General features: G+C 39.8%; 1 long non-coding RNA gene across 1 annotated transcript; it reads right to left on the reverse strand.

The window, feature by feature from the left end:
• Positions 1-786: 786 nt before the first annotated feature.
• Positions 787-17,291, reverse strand: LOC137890755 (uncharacterized). Its single transcript, XR_011105309.1, has 3 exons — positions 17,211-17,291; positions 13,246-13,305; positions 787-891 (listed from the first exon to the last, which is right to left on the reverse strand). It is a non-coding gene; the product is annotated as an uncharacterized lncRNA (long non-coding RNA).
• Positions 17,292-17,445: the final 154 nt, after the last annotated feature.

The raw sequence follows: 17,445 nt of genomic DNA on the forward strand, positions 1-17,445 counted from the left end.
ATGCCAATGCACATTTAAGTCTCCACTGTTAAGGTGTTCTCCATGGTGAGTTATAGTGCCGTGTGGCGCCGCTCTACAATACAGGCCCCTGTGAGTCTCATTTAGCTGTGGAAAAGGGAGGTTTGACTGATCGGCTCATTTGGATTAAGCGCAAGTACAAGGCCTGAAATATCTTTTAGAAAAGTAGAGAACTAACTTTTGCATTACTCCTAAAGCCACTAAAAATCTCTTAATCTCACACAGGCAACCTCAGCTATTAACAGAGGGGGAAAACTGGTCACCATTATGAATCAACATTAACATATTAATACAAGGGGACATTTAGTGTTATCCTCTTAAACATATCTATGCATACCATTTTTTTTATATACTAATGATCATTAAATTTACAAATGTAACCATTAATGAGTGCGAGTCTCACTCTGGGCTGCATCTGTGCTCCTGCATCCCTCTCTGTGTATGTCATTACACCATGGACCTGAAAGCGCGACCAGGAGCCATTGTCAGGTCAGGCACTACAAAGCTACGGCTGATGTAGGTGGTCTACGTTGCCTCATTAGTAACAACATGAGCAGTGGTCTAATGAACTTAAGACAATGCTAATTAATGGAAGAGAACAAAGGCTTAACATTTTTAGAAAGTGTGAAGCACTGAGTCTGCTTGTATGACAGCGTTTAAGCCACCTTAATCCGCTTGTGATGCGGCGCATGGTGCCTCGACCTCGCAGCGGCAGGGCAGGTCAGAGGGAGCCGCTCCATACCTCAGCTGATATAGTCACCTGTGACAATCCTTTATGGGCTGATAAAGTAAGGGAAGTCTCTCAAGGAACAGTGCAGTGACTTGGCGGAGGGTCTCCCCGGGGAGCAGGTGTCAGGGTTGTCTATCAGAAGCCTGAAAGGAGAAAAGGGACGTGTTACCGGGCTCTATTGTATCCCGGTTGTCATTGACTGATCGGGTCCATTTAGCTGGCTTTCACAGTGAATGAAACCACCTGAATAGATGAAAGCGAGACAGCCTTCCCGACAAACAAGGAGCCCTGGAATATTCATGGAGGATCTGTGAGGAAAAGATTAATGTATTAGAAATTAAAATGGGGCCCGGACGTATGATCTTGCTCTAACACTTGGCCAGACCTGTGTCACCCGCCGCTAGCGCCTGAAGTCGGCACATGCCGCTGCCAAGGTGGAGAGGAATCATTAAGCACCCTGCCATTGTGTGAGCAGAATAATCAAACTTCACCCCCCCCATTCTTTCCCGCAGCACTGACAATGAATAATTCTGGAGCCATTTGCAATGTTAACTGCACCTATCTGGGCCATCCATGCCTTTATGATAAGAGCTCCAAATATGCATTTCAACAGTCTGAACAGAAGCTGCTTCACCGGCATTTCAAAGGACACCTGTCAGTCATCTGAAAGAGCTGTCAGTCTCTGTCACGCAACGGTGCCGGTGAAATGGCCCAAAAGATAATCTTTACTCCCTCTCTTTCTTTCTCTCCACCTCTCTCTTTCACATCAGAGCAGTTACATTTGCAATAGAGTGACAAGTGATTTACACTGGAAAATGGATTGTGTTTAAACTGAAAAAGGGGGGGGTTTATTCTTTTAGGCAGCGTTATTCTTTGCCGGTGTACAGCTGTATCAAATATGTTATCATAAATGTGATCTTGGCTACACTGAATGTCATTATGTTTGATACCATGAGCACTAGACGGGCTACTGAGCTCAAAGGTGACTTTGATAATTCCTATCTCTCTAAACAGAGCTCTGTGTCTACGAGGAGTAGGAGCGGGTGGGATCAAACAGGTTTGTGTTTCCAAAAAGTTTGACCTTCTGTTGTTTTTAAATGGAATGGGACTTCAGATTGAGTTCACTTCTGTGTGGTTTATCTACCATGCTCTACAACACTGCTCTGTTATATCTCAATAGATTTTTACTTAATAAAATCTCTCTTCTTTTTTCTTTTTTTTACACAGAAAAGACAAATAATTGATTTACTATAAACCTGTTTGTTGCAGATTGTAATTGCATGGCCACTTTATTGGCAAGGAGACAAGTGAAGCTCCCTGCCCCTCCTCATGTAGGCCAGTAATTTGTTAAGCACGACTAACTTGTGCGCCACCAGCTGTTGGTGATATTTACAGCTGAGTGGGGAGGATGCGTTTGGACCGAGGCTTGCAGGGCCAGGGCAGCACTAGACCCAGTCCCACTTCGCTTGTGGCCACTCCATGGGTACAGGACAGCCAGCACAGACCACAATACCATAACATCACAATACAGAGGTCCAGAAAATAAGACAAAACTCATTTTTTTCCTCAGCTGGATAGCTTGTTGGCTCAGCGGAGCAAAGAGTAAGCCATGTGTTCATATACTGTGAGTCTGAATCTGGAGAATGACCTTTATGACAAGTCATCCTCTCCAAAATCTCCTCTGTCAATGTACTATGCAATAAAGTAAAAAAAGGGCCACGGTATGGGTGGCCCAGTTGTTTCCCCGCAGTGCACCACTCTCCCAATCACAAAGAGATCACAGCTAAGCTGTGGAACATTATATCATGCATACCAGACATCAGTAGCACATTTTGATCACTGAAGTTCGCTAAAACTGCCGAAAACTGTCTTCAATGTGCTCCTGGGAACTCCGCCAACTGCCAGAGTCACTTTAGTTCATCCAGCACAAGCCATTACAAAGCTCTGTGGAAACCCTTATGCTTACCCATTCAAAATTCTTTGTTGTTTTCCAGCAAACCAGGCCATTTTCACACAGAACAAACAGCAATTTAACGAGGAATTCAAATTTTGGGCACTCCTCTTTGTCACATAGTTTCCACACCATGTCCGTTCCTTCAACAATCTCCTCATTGTCGCTCAAGGAGGACATGGTTCAAGAAGTGAGTCACTCGATGAATGTTCACTTTCATTTCAGAGCGCAGTAGGCTGGCATAATCCCTGATACTGAACCCTGACTCACTAGGTCTTTTTTAGATTGGGCGCTCTGTCCGTCTTCCTTTGTGACAAAGGACTTGCACTCGCACTTTTGACTAGATAAAGTTCATCCACACGCTCACTGATGAAATTACATGTGTCAGAAAGACAACAAGGCTGTTGTGAATGAAAACATTATGAGGAAACCCGCTGAAGACAAATGAACACACGTTCAAATAACTCACGAGTGAATGAAATGTTATGAGTTAATCAAATGAAGTGAATAAAGGAACAAAAGCGAGTAGTTATCTTGTCTGCAGTTTTTTTTTCTCTTCCATTTTGAAATCGTCACACAAATGAATGTCAATAGATGTGCTTGTACAACAGCTTCCTTACAAATTATTCAGTGACTACAATTTTGCAGTTGAAAAAGTCACACACGGAAAGCCATTTACCTGAGTCACAAATGAGTGTGTAATTGAGTCCTTAGGGAAAATAACTCAGCTTAACTACTGGAAATAATGTGTAAATTCAATACATTTCCTAATGAGCTCATTTGAGTTTGCTGCAATTATATTTGCTAGTCAAGGTGCAGATAGGATTCTGCAGCTGAGTTGAGGTGAATAAAACCAGCTCTCTTGTATTCATTAAAATTAGCATATGGACCTGTCAACACTTCTCAGAGGCACGTTGTAACAATGCCATTTAGCCCTGCATCAAGCACTGCCAGTGGAATGAATGCATGTGGTGGGTAAATGCCTCCCCACCCCTAGCGACAGGGGTGGAATAGGACTGGCAATGCTGGCTCTGACGCACAAAAGAGGCTGCGTTTTAACAGCCAGGCCCTGGCCTCTGACCAGGGGCCATCCACATCAACACTGCTTACACTCCACCATACCTCCCAGCTACTGGGCCAGCCGACCAGCTCTATGTACACATGGAGACAGACAGGGAGAGGAACAAGACTGGAGAAACAAAGAGTGTGTGTGTGTGTGTGTGTGTGTGTGTGTGTGTGTGTGTGTGTGTGTGTGTGTGTGTGTGTGATTGTTTGCGGAGGTGGGCGGATGGTGGGGCCAAGGAGCAAAGAGAAAGAGATAGAATAAAGATAGGTCTCTGTATAGTGAGTCTCTGTATCTTCCCTTTAACAGCTCTCTTGATCATTCTTGACAAAGTGCATTTTTCATCTTAATAACACCATATATTATATATTATAAACAATTATTTTCTGTAAATATCTCTATCTCCTGATAAACTTAAAAACTATTCTTATCAAAAGGTTCCAGGAAGGAGAGGCCCATGGAAAAAAAGACCCCCTTTATTGTTGTTTGTCATCATTACACTGAAGCTGCCAGTGAGAGAAGGTATTGTTGCTCAGCGGAGCACACAAGGCCCTCGTTGCATTGTTGTGCCAGGATTTTAAAACAGGCGCGAGTTATCAATAGACCACAGACTATTCGACTCACTCAGCTGTGCCTCTCGATACACTTCAGAACCTCACACGCTGAACAGCCAGCTATGATCTCACACAATTGGGCTGCTTAACTGACAAACACTTTGTTTCCAGATGGATCCAGGTCTATGTCTAATGGATAGACAGTGCCATCACTCCAAAGCCTTCTGACTTCCTTTTAGCTCTTTATTCTTTATAAAGAATGAACTGAATATACAGTATCAGTTGGCTGGCACAATTCCAATTAATGTAAATCTCATTAGAATTTGCCATTTTGGATATTAGAAGCCACACTGTATTAAGACATAATTAACCTCGCGATTTGCTTATGACAGCTGAAATGGAGCCGGTGAATTCAGCCCCATGAAAGAGAACAGAGGAATAAAAGACATGGCTAAGGAGAAGACAAGGCCTCAGCTGTGATTACCTGGAGCAGAAAAACGAATGTAAAGGCCTTGGGCTGGCTTTGATATTTCCATCGTTCGTTTGTCTGCTATGACCTGGACTACATCTAACAGACCTAGACTGGAGGTCAGTAGGAATCAAGGGAGAGGAGAAATTAAGAGTAGGGGCACAGTTGAAAATGTCCACTATACAGTTTTCCTCTCCCTCCCTATTTAACTCACACACACCAACGCTCATTATAGTTACCTTTTGTCTAGTAGTTGGTGCCATTACCACTCCCACCCCAGCACTAAAAGAACTGGGACCAACTTTATTCTGTCAGGGTGCTTATTAAAAGTTTACATATTCACACTTCTGTGACCCTTAATGAGAATGAAGGCAGGCTTGTCATCACTTTGTGACAAATTATAGGCAATAAGGTGTAGATGAATTAAAAGAGCTGCCCTATAGTCTGGGCATAACAAATCCAGATTCAATGTATGGTTGGAAAATGGCATAAACAAATGAAAAATATTGGCTGTTAAGTCTAGCATATGTCTCGTAAGCATACATACAGAATAAGACTGTCTTTGTCTTGGCTGGCATGCATTTCTAAAGTCGTGTGCCGTTACAAACAGTGCGAATGGCGGGTGGTGGCAGAAGGATGTCTAATTATCTAGGTGTCACATTGCTAAAACTATTAGCATGTCCTGCCCTGTGGTGGCCTAAAAGGAGAAAATGCTTAATTAGGGACAAGAATACTGTAAAAAGAAAGAATAAAAGGTCTAAAAAGCTATTGAGTAAGCACACAAAAAAAAAAAATCTACAAAAGTTAAAGACTCCCCAACACAACTGACTCTGATCACCCTGTGTTTAACAATATAACTGGTTTACATGAAAGAGACACTGTTTGTAATTACAAGCAAATCAGTTCAAATAATCACTATTTGCTACCGAAGCAACAGAGTAACACTAAATAGTGTAACTGTGAATGGAAATAGATTTCAAGAAAAGAAAAAGTTTGATTAATGCTCAAAAAGTTCACCAAATGTTGAGCTTCAGTGTAGAGCTTAAACAATAAGTCGATTAATTGGTTAGTTAATCAAATTAATGCAAAAACTATTTTGATTATCGATCAAGTCCAGCATGTTGTCCGCAGTGAGCAGACAGCAGCTCATTGCCAGCGAATTAAATCCATGCTCTACTGTATAACCGCCATGGATATAATCTCCACTAACTGTATTTCACAGCTGTTTCTGACCACGAGTAACCCTGACCTGAATGTGTGTTTTTTAGGGCCGCATGTAATGATTTGGGCCCCGTAACGCTCTCTTGCTGTTCTCTTAAGCCTTTCTCTGACTTGGCATGTGGGTAGTTGAAGTAGTTTAAAGTTAAAACTACTACGAACGTTGCCTGAAGGGAAGGGTTAACGTCTGTTCAAGGTGGAGCTTTCAATTCTACGATGCTGGATAGTTTAATGATTAACAATGCATCATATTTTAACTGTTATATATTGTTGGTCAAATCTGAATCTGCAACGTAACCAGTAACATTTCTGTCAGGTAGATGTAATGTTCTCCTCTGAAGTAAAAATACATAAAAGTCTATGCGGCTGTTACATATTTTTAAGTGCTTTCACTAAGTTATTTCAAGGTATAATGAGTTTGATTAGTAACGTAATTAAATATTTTTCATGTGGCACTTTTGTTGGGGCGGTTCCCTATCTTACCTAACAGTACAGTCTGTTTTTTTTCTGTGGTCTATTTCACTGGTGTTTCTAACCATGACTTGGGTACCAAAAACCATCAGAAATTCTACTAGATGTCAAATCGCAAAATGCAAACTATTGCTTTTGTCAGTGACTTTTCATACTTATGTTGTTTAAGAAATAAAGCTATTTGTCACTTTACAGCAAAAACAAGGACAGGTATCCCACAGACTAATATTCCCACAGGCAAAAAGTCTGGTGTTGGTCATCTAATGTGCTTACCTCACTACTAACTAACTGAACCAACTATAGACGACAAAATAATAATGTTTCAAAATAAATACTGTCAAATACTGTATTTATTATAGACAGACAGACAGACCATATTTGCATATGGGTTTATTTGTGTCATGGAACAGATGCAGGATGACAATTAATCCAAGAAAGCTTGTGTAACAGCTATTTTAACTCTACAACAAGAGTATAAAGTTACTTGATGGATGAAGTCCGGCTACTGCATGGGAATTTAACTGCATTTTAAATCTGCTATAGCTTTCAATGACAGCTCACAACCGTTTCTCAAAACATGTTTTTGTGTGTAGAGTAATACAGCCGAGCTCAAATTTCTCTCGTCCCTTCAAGCGCAAAATACGAAAGGCTTGGGCTGCCACCACCTGATTCAATCAAGTGTGTTACATTGTATACCCATGGGCAACAAGGCAACTTGTATTTTAATTAATAATGTAATACCCTGGTCTCAAAGCCTTGACCCCTGGCATTCTTGCTGCTTTTTTTTTGTAAATACTCTCAAGATCCCAGCAAAGGTGCTGGGAGCCTTTTTCTACACACTCATGCAACTGGATTTGATAAATAAAGCTTGAAACTAGCACTTTGAAGCATTATGTGAGAGAAGAGCATTTAGCATTATGTGATAGCTTAGTAACCAAGTACAATGTGGCACATGCCATTAATTATGTAAAAAAATAATTCAAAGAAAAATGATCACTAATACTAGAGAAGGACGGGGAACGAGAAGATAAATTTAACAGTATTAGAAAAGTAATGTACTGGGTTGAGAAAATATCCAATGTAAGCATAGGACGTGGTGTGAATGAAAGTTAACGTTAAGGGCTATGAAGACAGAGACATGGCCGTCGGTGCTATGTTGTGAGGAATAACATGCACAGTGAAGGGTAAACGCACGCTTCTTTGGAGATCCTGGACCGGAAAGAAGCCCGAGGGAGCTCAAGGGCTTGTGGGGTACGGGCTGTATTCAACCTTTCTCTGCAGCCACACACACACACACACACACACACACACACACACACCACAACAACAGGGAATGATGGCACTTTTACAGTATGCCATGAGAAGTACTGACTCATTTATTCACACAAACAAAAATGTTAACTAAACATATAAAAGTAAATGATTGACTGGCTTGCATGAAGTCACAGGAAAACATCAGAAATGACTGACGCACTGCAGCCATGTTTTTAGCCATAGAGATGCGAGGCAATTAATGTATTTTCATATGCAAAGAAAAAGATCAATTACCTGCCAATGATTTATATATGGAATCATAGAATTATATATAATTATATATATACATTTGTATACAGTATATTGTTTGTCATTTTATCAGAGGGTGTTTTAAAAGTATTCATAATTTTTAAACCACAGCTGAAAAAATATCAAACTATTATTAGCAATATTATTTAAGTATTTTCTGAAATCACAAATTTAATTTCTAATAGAACAAACATTTTAATTAGCTAACATGAGCTCAGCCACGGGTAAATCTAAAGTGATTATTCCTGCCCTTAGAGAAAGGCTGTCTCCCTGCGCTCTGTCAAAAGGTCAATTATGGCCCCAAACCGGCATGCAGTGACAGTGACCTGGAAGCGCTACTGATGACCCCACATCCAGGGGCCCAAAAGAGTTGATCATCTAACATGCAGGCTGCCCGGAGCCATGGAAATCTGACATTTGTCCTTATTCAAATGAACACAAACAATATGCATCTCATGCCTCTCCCTAACCTGTGCCAAATCTAAGGCACAGGGACCAGCAGTCTTAATGCATTGTCCTCCAATCCAAGTCCATGCCCTTCCCTGTGAGTATAGCCACACAGCAATCACACACAGAGCCTGCAGTAAGAGCGGACTGCGAAAAGGCTCCATCGTCACCAGCATCTACACCAACACTGGTCATTATTGTTCTAGTCTACAGGGGTCACAGAATGGACTGGGGTCAAACAAGTAAGGAAAATGTTAAGGGTAAGAACAATTCAAGTTATGTGTACTGCAAAAAAAAAAAAAAAAAAGACAGACTAATAATTTCTTTGTGAACATTTTTCATGTTGATGTTGCTGTCATTTAATGATCTAATATCTAAATCCTTAAAGAGGCTACAATTGATTTTTTTTGTTTTAAATATTAAAATAAATGATTTTAAATAAATGATTCATGCTGATGTTGCTCTGTGTCTGCTGGATGTGTCAATAGAAAGCTGCAGGGATGACGTATAGCTAGTGTAACACACTACACCACGGTCTCATGAGGGCGAGTATACTCAGAGCTGTGAAGGCAGACTAGTCAGCATGATGATGTTTTCTTATGGTCTCATTTAGCCACTTGTTAGCTACCACTTTTTAAAAGCTTCAACATTCACGAGAGGGGTATCCACTGAAGAACTTACTATCAGAGAACAAAAACGTTAAAACTTGTGTAACCTCAGACCTTATTTCAGGCATCTAACCAAACATCCACTGACTTCAAGACGAGGGAACCCGGAAGCGCAAAAATACAAATTTCTGGGTTTTAGGATCATTCCTACAGCACTTATAGGGGAACTAGTTTTCCACATTAACTTAAAAGGTGATAATATGTCAGTGATGCTTTTTACAGCTTGTTTCTGCTGCCCCCAAGTGGCCTAAAAATCAGTTACTGTAGGTTTAAAAATAATGCATCTAAATCTCAGTTAAAGGATGAGGCTGGTGACATTCCTTATTTTTCATACTGTCAACAAATCCGATGAAAAGTAAACTACATATTGATCAAAATAAAGTAACATATAACCTGGTGCAAAATTGTGGTGGTCTATGATGCAGAGGATTAAAATGTATCTGGCTTTGACTGCAAAAACAACATTTCCAAGTACTCTGATCAATTCAATGCTGATGTTGGTCTTTTCGACAATAAAAAAATATTACTACACCAATCCTTTAAGTTTGGTCAAATATGACAAATATCCATAATGCACTGTGCCTTCATGCTAAAGCCAACATGAGCCAGTTTACTACACTGGAGTAAAAAGCTTTGCAAAAACACCTCTATAAGAAGGTTATTGCCGTAACACCGGTGTATACACAGTAAATTCCCCCTGAATAGCACTTGCCTGAAGCAACACCTACCATAGTAAATGCTTATCCATGTGGACTTCCCATCTCATGCTGTTTTGTCTGTGTGTGCAGAAGGTAGCAGCCTGGGCTGGAACTGTATGACACAGAGCCAGGGCTCTCATGTCTTCAGGGCGTTCCACAGAGCATGATCATGAAAAGCAGAAACATGAAGAAAACTGCAAAAGGTTGAGCCATGGAAACGTCTTTCTTCTGCACGTCAGTTAATTTCCTCTTTTTCCCTTTGGTTCCACATCACTTTTCTATTATGTTTTGAACACAGTGAAAACATAATACAAATCATGCTGCTGGAAAAAAAAAAAAATCTAATCATTACGCCCTCAAATGAAAAAATGGATACCAGTGAAAAATGTAAGGGAATTGTTATTTTTCACATTCTAATTCACATCACAAGGAGCCGAAAAGAAACACATGCTGTATATCAGATTGGTTTGGTGCCTTTTGCCTCGAGCCATGCAGCACACACTGATATTAGTTTTAAATACAGATTGCTGGCAATAACAAAACAGAGGAGTCCATGCCTGCCACATAGGCCCGGTCTGGAGTACCTCACATTGCCGGCTGGCCAGGACAGCTTCAATCAAAAAGCTCAAATAAATGTAGTTCTTTGGGCTCTGTCAACTGTAAACTGTTATTGATCCCAACAAATGAAATTTGTTCACGTTGATCGATCAAACACATTATCTGTGTTTTCCAGTCTATTACCAGCAAGTGGAAACTCAGGAGGCATCAATAAATAGAGCTGGGTCACCCCGGGTAGATTCCGTTCAAGCTAGAAGGACTGTAAAAACAGGCGACCACACATAAGCACTCGTACTTAAAGGTAATGGACCTGCATCCTGACTAAACGCTAAGTGCCTGGGGTGTCTAGATGTGGAAAGCACTTCTGTCGCACCTTCAAGGTCTAGAGACACTTGTGTACATACTGTATACTTGCCCTCCTCTCTTCTGCCCTTGCTAATTTCTTCCCCTCCACCCTCATGCACCAACTTATGAAAGCCTTCCAGCTGGCACCCAACGCCTGTACTTGGCAGGTCGTTGGGGGAACATGAGAATTAAACCTATATCTCCCCAGCTACCAGTTCTCAAATATCAGTGGAGTCCAGCACTTCACCAGGGACCGATGGGAGGAAAGCATGTCAATGAACAAAAAGCTCCTTCTGGCAATACTCCTCTCAACTGCTCTGCTCAATGCTATCACAGGAGTTACGTTGTCATAAGGTAGAAATGATCCCATATGAGGGAGGGATCCATCTAGCAGTTGGATGACAAAGTGGTGCGTCTATGCTTCGCTTAATGTGTGTTTCAAGCACAAAATGTACCTGTTTTCCACTGAATTATAAGTTGTCACTGTGACCAAGAGAAAAGCAGAGAGCTAGATCTACACTGTTGCCAGTTTAATTTGGTACACCAACCTGAAAGGGATGCAGCCGAAAGCAACGGTCCTGCAATAAATCCATGAAGGTTATGAAGTTCAGTCTTTGTTTACTGTTTGAGCAGCGTTGATTCAACTTTATGATCATTTCGGAGGCTGTATCTTGGGTATGGTGGAATTCTATTGCAATTTACTCAGATGTATTTTTATTATTTAATCAAACCCAATTGATATAAATGTAGTAGACACACAAAAAATATTTTTTGTTAACTGAGTGTAAGACTTACTTGGGATCTGAAGGTGAGCTTCTTTGCAAAATATCTGAGGAAAATGGTTTCATTAAACCCTCAAATTGACAGTAAAAAAATCAGTGTGGAGTACTGCACACCATAAAGAATTGTATCTGATCAGGAGAGTGATATCAGACACTTTATAAAAGTAAAACAGCTATTTCATGTCGAAAACACGTAAAGAAACTTGTTTGCTTTCCAAGTTGTTCTTCTTGTTTTCCCTGTGTGAAGTTCATAATCCTCAGCTGAACCACTAAACCCTCTTCTGTCCTTTTGCATTTCTTCACACTAACAGGAGTGACAGCTTGTCCACAAACTAAAGGCAGCCTTACTAGAAATAGGAATATCCGCCCCTCTACAGTGATAGAGCAGCTCTGATAGCTCCTTTATTATGGAAAATTATTTTAAACAGCATAAAACGGCAGAGGCTCATTTTTTCCATGTTTCTGCCACTATCACTCCAGCTATTGATAAGATGTCTAAATTTATTGCAGAATAATTCTGCAGGAAAAGAGATAAAAGGTTGCTGAATAAAATATGAGGCGAAGGCTGTAAATTGTAGCAATGCATATCATTTCATTCAAATGTAGGACGCAATTACCATCTGCTACACTCATCAGTCCCCTCCTTTATGACTTAATTATATGTTTAATGCTATCAGATCAAGGAAAGGGCAAAACAGATGAATGAGGGAGAAAAAGAAAAGATTCCGCAACAAGACAAAAGGCAGATGAAAAGTAACATAAAAGGATGGAATTGATTTCATTCACCAGGAAATAGAAAAAGTTAATTTAGATACAATGTTCCCTCATCTCCTGCGCCTTTGTAAGATAATAAGCCCAGTGTGTTGCCATTAGGTCTCATACCAGGCAAACAAAAGAAGTCAAGTTCTTCAAAACTGAAAGTCTTCCTTCATTCATGTTGAGACGACGGCAAATTGGTGAATCACTCAAAGGGTTATACGATCATTGCAATCATTTCAGTCCATGACATCAATGTGTTATCTTCATAAAACTTAAGGTTTAGCAGAGGTGAGTCAGAGAAGAATACAACAACTAAATGCATTCTGTTTTAAATGACTCCATGGGCACAATGAAACTTCACAATACTGAAACTTTTTGTTTGGATGCAAATCGTGTACGGCAGTGTTCACAAAGAAAACCGGGGTTGTCCAAATGGCTGTGGGGTAAAAAGCTAGCCAGTGGGCATCCCAGGTGCCAGCGGGCACTGTCCTAACTGTGTACCTTTGGCCAGAACTCATTATAGGGTGACATTTAGGACTGCTGCTGTCCATGCCAAGTCAGCCCTCTGGATTGAGACAAATTATGTAGTTATTTTTTATGTCAGACATTAAGTCATGTCCAGTGGGAGCCAAATCAGTACCACCTTCATGTCACCTGGGGAAAAAAACCTGATAAAGGCTCCTTAAACTCTTTAAAACAGGGGCGTTATTCAACTTTTTGGTGAAATATTTTGTCCTATAAAACAAGATTGAATTTAAGTTTGACCTGTAGAGCAGATGCTTCAACAGTTTTATGAAATATTAGATCATAAGCTAAATTATTTTTTTCTAATTTTCGCATTCTCACGGTAAACACTAAATCACAGTCCTGTTCAGTTTGACTGATCGTTGCTCTCATCCTGCGATCCTAGAGGAACAAAGATACAGTCATGTCATGAAGGGAATTCTCTACCTGTGAGCTGCAGAAGGTGCAATGGTTTCCTTTGCTCTGTGGCGACTACTTCTTCCAAGCCTGAAGAGAAACACAAAATGAACAGAATTAGTGAATAGCCTAGAATTTGCTTAAAACCCATTACTAAAGCCACACAAAGATTTATTATACAAAAAGAACACCTGACTTAAATCTGTATGCTTCGATATACAAAACAATGCATCTAATCCTATGTCACATTGACGACTCTTTTTTTTGATTAACATAGAGTTACACACATTTTTGATATCCATTAAAAACAAATAATATTTCAGTGGTGCACGTCAATACTACACAAGCTTATTTTTTCAATTTATGGATATATTGCATTGGGAATAAAGCAACATGATTTCTTGTTGCAGATTCCTCCATGAAGCCAAAATGAACGTCATCCCACCAGAGAGTGCACAACATGAACAGAACTAAAGCTCCATCTTGTGGACGAAAACAAGTACAACAAAGGGGCCACCCTAGCTTCCAAGGCTTTTCCATTTACACGTTTGGAAACAGATATGCTTGCATTATGCCCTTGAAATGATTAAATATGTGAAAGATGATATGAACAGACAAAAACAAGGTGCTAATTAAGTGTGTAAGTCAGTGTGAGTATAATTACACGGTGTCTGTTTGAGAAAAGAGTAACAAAAGAAATGCAGGAAAGCGATCAATACATATTTTATGGTTCTCTCATTTAGTGGGAGAAACATTTTTGATTTGAGGATTCCATTAATTCCTCAAACAGAGGACATAAGAAGCTAAACAGAACAATTAAACACGGATGAAACAGTCATTAAGTGAGAAGTCCGCACCAGCTTGCAGGTATCTCACAAAGCATGAAATGAATCAAAGTTGTTCATCTGCTTTGTATTAGTGAGAAAATTATAGATAATTGCTCATTTGATGTATTCCAAGTAAAGCATTCATACAATGCATATGCTGTGGATATTTTCCATACAAACTTCAAGATGCAACAAACAGAAGAGAAAAAAATAGGCTGTAATTGATTATAAGTTAATTGTGCAAAGGTCCCCCTGATGGAAACCATCTGTCAAAACAAGCTGTACATTCACTAATTCTAATCATACTTAATTAAATGGATAACAAATTACATACATCATAGTTAGTACAGGGGGGAAACTACCGCAGGAACTGTTATGAAACAAATTATCTTTAACAATGGAAGAAAATTACATCACATAACTAAATATTATTCTCGTTTCCGCGAGCCATATTTCTTAATGAATTCTCTAATTAATTTAATTCACACAATGTGCATAATTTGGAGCTGAAAATGTCAGTGGGTCAGACTTAACCATATTGTTGCTGGCTGTCTATTTCAACGAGTGCCATATTAGCACAACATGACCTCTATGTAAATTACACAGACCAACTGTTGTAATTTTAATTCCAGGGTCTAATTAACATGTTCTAAAGATATCATACAAGTACATTTAGCTCATTTTACACATGCCAGTGTCAATGTCAGTTTTCCATTTGCCCTAATTTTCTGTAATCCCTTTGACGGGAAACGGCATAATGGCTTATGCTACAGATGTCAATTATGACCAACAAAAAAAAAGGCTTTTATTTTTTTCATGCTTCTTATATTAAGTGCTGAACATTGTTGTCAGGGTGACTCGCTACTCTCAAAACTCAAGACTGCTGGAGCTGTGAGTATTTACAGACTCATTCAGAAAGCACTTACATGTAAATTATAAGAGTATTTTAACAGAGGTGGGCATTTGAGCTACCTCTTTTCTATCACTCGTCCCAATTACTCACTCTATCATAGTGAGGTCAACAGGCACGATCAAAGTTAGTAAGCCCAAAAGATGTCACAGAGGCATTTGTGGCTCTAGAGGGAAATAATAATACCCCATAGATCACTATAGTTAATGATCTTGAGCAGTGAAGAACTGTTGTGTGATTATTCTCAAGAGGTTTTCAGTTTGTACTTTTCTTATAAAAAATACATTTTCTTTCCGAGAACCTCTGAGGGATCCTTTTGTTCAGAGCGCAGGGACAACATTCAGATGGGTCAAAACGTTACACACATTCAACTAGAAATCATCAAATCTAAAGACCTCAACTTATCATTTTCATCACCAATTAATCTAGTGAATATCAGTTAATTAAATAATGAAAAAATGATAATTGCAATTTTAAAAGGTGATGTCTTTCAATTGCTTGTTTTGTCTGACCAAAAAAAATCAAAAATCAATGGATGTTCAATCCGAGAAAAGCAGCAAATCCTCAAATTTGAGAAGCTCAAACGAAAACGCTTTAAACAAGTAATCAATTATGAAAACGATTGCAGACTAATCAATTAATGGAATAATCATTTCAGCTCTACAGTGTACACTATTGGTAGGAGAAGCACATACACCTGTGTGTTTGCACATTGTTTTACTTCAGGTAATGCTATGAATGAAATCCTGTGTAATTATACACTCGTGATCGACTTCCACCGCTGTATGCTCTGTCACCTCTGTGTCGCTGGCGCTTTTCAAAACGCTGTGCCCATCCAGTTTAGAGAAAATACAAATCAAATTTACCAAATGATGCCATCATGAGTGCGAATGCAAAAATGGATGAATAAATGAATAAATTGCCCAGTGGATGGAACATATAAGCTAACACGTGCATTGCAGGGCTCGGGGGCTGTCCTGAGGCCAATCATTTAGCTAACACACTAATGAAAGCGTGTGTAGTGTGGCTAAGGGCAGCCACCATGGGAGGTACCACTCCCCTCCCTCCTCATGTTGGGGAGCGTTAATAGGCTGGATGGAGCCAATGGAACTCCCAGGAGAGGCCTGCTGATGAAGAGGAAAACCTGTCGTCGCCTTCACTAATCACTGCCTAATGGCTGCAGCAACACAGGTTTTACAAATGTGATTGTGCATGTGTGCCTGTGCACATCTGCGTGTTGTGTGTGAGAAATACTCGCATTTTAAGATATCGGTTATTTCACTAGAATGTTCTTTGCCTATCGTGTTCCTGTGCTTGGTCATGTGCATATTTTAGCTACCAAAGATGTTTGGTAAAACTGCAATTTACACGACAAGTGTAGGGTTATCGTGCTTTTCCGGGTATTGTTGGATTCCCCATCACCAAACCACAAAATATGATGATTTAGGGGTTTTGTTTGTTTGTTTGTTTGTTTAGTTTAGTTTCATATTAACCCTGTCGGTCGTTATGGGGGAGGGGGGGTGCTCCCCCAGGATCATTTTTATTTTAAATAATTTTAAGAAAATGAAGTGATAAGACATTTACTTTAAGCAAAAAACTAATATAGTATTCAGTTATTAATCAGTATTTCAGCTCTTGAACTCTGCTACTATATGGCTTAATATTAATGGACTTCTACTGTTACTGTAAAACTGTTAGAATTGTAACCTATCTTCTATTTTGCAATTAATATGTATTCAATCCAGGTCAATTATTTAAATTAAAATGATAATCTCCTCTGGCTAAGGTAGCTTATCAAGAGTAAAATAATAGCTGTTAGTACACTGGCTGTGGTCATCACAACACCTTTATCTACACAAACAGCCTCCTCTTTGATCACATCATCTTATCAGTATCTGGGCCTCATCTTTCGCCTCATTCTACTTAGAGTTAAAAAAAGACAACCAGATCCGCCGGTGTTCCGGTTTAACGTTAATGAGTGACCGCGTGAACTACTGAACCAGAACACGGGGGGGGGCTGCATGTTTCATCACGTTACATTTCTTTCCTCCTAATTCACGATAATGACGAACGTTAACAGTCGACAAAGTTCCACATGCAGTGGACGTTATAATTAACCCCGCACGTCTGAACTGTAACGGAACGGAACTTTAACTTTAACGGAGGGAAATGAAGACGGTGTAGACATCTTAACGCTGATTGGCCAAGACTCGACACGTCACATCAAAGATATTTTACTGCGAAGATCACGACATCACCTTTTCTCCTCGTCTCACTCCAATCTGAGAAACGCTGGCTGGCCAGTTGATGGCCAATGATGGAAGTAGACACTGGGTCAAGGTGGAGTTGACTTGGAGAGAGGGACATCTTCACTGATGTTCGTCAGCACCCCAAAAGATACTTATGCCCAGGCATCATCACTGTCAGAATCCTGTGTAAAACCAAACAGAAACAACATGACAACAAGGAAATATAAATTGTCACTGTGTCATA

This window comes from Cebidichthys violaceus, unplaced genomic scaffold, assembly GCF_023349555.1.
Source record: "Cebidichthys violaceus isolate CVI_PGR_0920_01 unplaced genomic scaffold, fCebVio1.0.p SCAF_11, whole genome shotgun sequence".
In the NCBI taxonomy this organism is placed as follows: domain Eukaryota; kingdom Metazoa; phylum Chordata; class Actinopteri; order Perciformes; family Stichaeidae; genus Cebidichthys; species Cebidichthys violaceus.